Source organism: Palaemon carinicauda, chromosome 8 (genome assembly GCF_036898095.1).
Source record: "Palaemon carinicauda isolate YSFRI2023 chromosome 8, ASM3689809v2, whole genome shotgun sequence".
Lineage (NCBI taxonomy): Eukaryota > Metazoa > Arthropoda > Malacostraca > Decapoda > Palaemonidae > Palaemon > Palaemon carinicauda.
The window spans coordinates 11,515,020-11,517,519 of NC_090732.1; positions in this window are offsets into that span (position 1 = coordinate 11,515,020).

Below are 2,500 nucleotides of genomic sequence, written 5' to 3' on the forward strand. Positions count from 1 at the left end.
ACTAAAGTGAAATATATGAATGGTCTTAAGACTAAAGTGAAATATATGAATGGTCTTAAGACTAAAGTGAAATATATGAATGGTCCGAAGACTCAATTGAAATATATGAAGGGTCGGGAGACTCAATTGAAATATATGAAAGGTCAGGAGACTCAAGTGAAATATATGAAGGGTCAGGGGACTCGAGTAAAATATATGAATGGTCAGAAGACTCAATTAAAATATATGAAAGGTCAGGAGACTCAAGTGAAATATATGAAAAGTTCGAAGACTTAATTGAAATATATGAAGGGTCAGGAGACTCAATTGAAATATATGAAGGGTCAGGAGACTCGAGTGAAATATATGAATGGTCCGAAGACTCAATTGAAATATATGAAGGGTCAGGAGACTCAATTGAAATATATGAAGGGTCAGGAGACTCAATTGAAATATATGAAGGGTCAGGAGACTCAATTGAAATATATGAAGGGTCAGGAGACTCAATTGAAATATATGAAGGGTCAGGAGACTCAATTGAAATATATGAAGGGTCAGGAGACTCGAGTGAAATATATGAATGGTCCGAAGACTCAATTGAAATATATGAAGGGTCAGGAGACTCAATTGAAATATATGAAGGGTCAGGAGACTCAATTGAAATATATGAAGGGTCAGGAGACTCAATTGAAATATATGAAGGGTCAGAAGACTCAATTGAAATATATGAAGGGTCAGGAGACTCAATTGAAATATATGAAGGGTCAGGAGACTCAATTGAAATATATGAAGGGTCAGGAGACTCAATTGAAATAAATGAAGGGTCAGGAGACTCAATTGAAATATATGAAGGGTCAGGAGACTCAATTGAAATATATGAAGGGTCAGAAGACTCAATTGAAATATATGAAGGGTCAGGAGACTCAATTGAAATATATGAAGGGTCAGGAGACTCAATTGAAATATATGAAGGGTCAGGAGACTCAATTGAAATATATGAAGGGTCAGGAGATCAATTACAATATATGAAGTGTCAGAAGACTTAAGTGAAATATATGAATGGTCTTAAGACTCAAGTGAAATATATGAATGGTCCGTAGACTCAATTGAAATATATGAAGGGTCAGGAGACTCAAGTGAAATATATGAATGATCTTAAGACTCAAGTTAAATATATGAACTGTATGAAGACTCGAGTGAAATATATGAATGGTCCGAAGACTCAATTGAAACATACGAATGGTCCAAAGGTTCAATTAAAATATATGAAGGGTCAGGAGACTCAATTGAAATATATGAAGGGTCAGAAGACTCAAGTGAAATTTCAAAGAAATATTATATACCCTGCAGTTAAAAGAAACAAAAAGTGAACGCTGTGGCCATCTGCTGGTATTGGACAGAATTATTCCGTACCGTGGTTCCTTTGATTTAAAGTGGAGTACCTCTATTTGCAAAAAAAGAAAAAAAAAAAAAAAAAGGTAGTATTTTTAGTTGAATAATTTTAGTTAAAATATGTTTTTAATATGTAGTACAATACGCAATTTAGGATTAAATTAGTTTACACTATATTAAAGAGTAATCAAAGAAAACGTTTACTAAACCCGTCTTTCGAAAATATGAGTAACTTCTCTAAAATAAGTGTCTACAAGTTGTGGGACTTGTTTCGATAATATTACGAATGAGAGTGCGTCATATCATACTTGATAAAATAGTAATTTAGGCTTACATCTAATTGAATAGAAGGAAATTTTATGTGCGACAATGAAAATAATAGTACAGTATAGTATGTGTCAAATAAATCTAGAATAATAAGAAGCAATTTTTGAAACAAATATTTTTTTTTCATAATTTCCTCAGCATTCACTTATAAAATGAAAATGCAATAGGTTTTCTGTCGATAGATGGCCATAGCATTCGCTTTTAAAGATACGGGTGTGACCATAGATATTATTGTATGTGAGTGCTTAAAAATGGGGAGGGATAGGTATTCAATAATGTATCTTATAGCTTTTAAAAACAATGATATGTTGCATACTGATTGATATATATATATATATATATATATATATATATATATATATATATATATATATATATATATATATATATATATATATATATATATATATATATATATATATATATATATATATATATATATATATATATATATCTGCGTAAAATCACAGGAAAACGTGATGCTCAAATGCAGAAGAACCACAGGGAAAATGAAAATACGAAATATACGATTAAGTCCTGACTAGTTTCGTGATACTTCTTCAGAGTCCTCTGAAGAAGTATCACGAAACTACATACATATATGTATGTGTGTATATATATATATATATATATATATATATATATATATATATATATATAAATATATATATATATACTGTATATATATATGTGTGTATATATATATATATATATATATATATATATATATATATATATATATATATGTGTGTGTGTATATATGTATATATATATATATATATATATATATATATATATATAT